Below are 936 nucleotides of genomic sequence, written 5' to 3'. Positions count from 1 at the left end.
GCGTCAGCCTCAGTGCAGCGCCGCAACTTGAGCTCGAGCGAGGTGACTTGCTCAAGGCCACACAGCGCAGCGGCGGGTGATCGAGCTCGGTACCTTCCGGTACGAAGCAAAGACCGTACCGCTGAGCCACACAGTCCCTGCTATTTGTCCATTCTTCTTCACACGTCGTCATCTGCGATGATAGCACGTTACGATCAACCAACGTGGAGAAAGAAACCAGGGTATGTCCTAAGGCGTCGCTACACGGCGCTTAAGGACAGATAATATGTGTCAGTGCATGCCATAATCAGTCGGAAAGTTCAAAATTTTGGATTTGCATTTTTTTGCATTTTCTAAAGAATATGCTCCCCAGAGCATTAAAATCTTTATTTAAAGTAAATCGGGTGATTTTTCATGAAGTTATAATCAGATGTATGGGAACGTTATCCAGTAACTGTCAAATTTCATACGTTTTCAACTTGACAAGCTGTAAAAAATAGTTACTAGAAGTGAAATTAAGCTTTGATATTTCCTGAAGATGTACAAAAAGGGTTGATTTAATCATTTATGACAAGAACTTATTTTTGATCAAAATTGGCCTTCTAACTAAACTTGGCAATATCTCAGTTCAAACCCTTTTCACCATCCGACTGATTATGTTATTCACTTTAACATATGAGTTGGGACCTAAATTACCAAGTGCAGACCCAAGCAGATGCGCCAACTGGTTGCGCATTTGTGACGGGTGCAGAAAAACAATAACAAAGGCACGAGTGGGGAACCATCCTCTACCCCATGTCTCTTTCCTTAAAAATTGTCTGCAAACAATTCACATGTTTGCTGCTATTTTAAATGTAGTTACAGATCGAATAAAGGAGAATAAACCTCCTTGGAATTACTTAATCGCTATAGACACATGGTCAAAGGCAGCGGCGTGGCGTATTGACGGCATATGGT

This window comes from Berghia stephanieae, chromosome 7 (genome assembly GCF_034508935.2).
Source record: "Berghia stephanieae isolate SIO BIC M18660-M18661 chromosome 7, UCSD_Bste_1.3, whole genome shotgun sequence".
Taxonomy (NCBI): Eukaryota; Metazoa; Mollusca; class Gastropoda; order Nudibranchia; family Aeolidiidae; genus Berghia; species Berghia stephanieae.
This window is presented reverse-complemented; position numbering follows the sequence as displayed.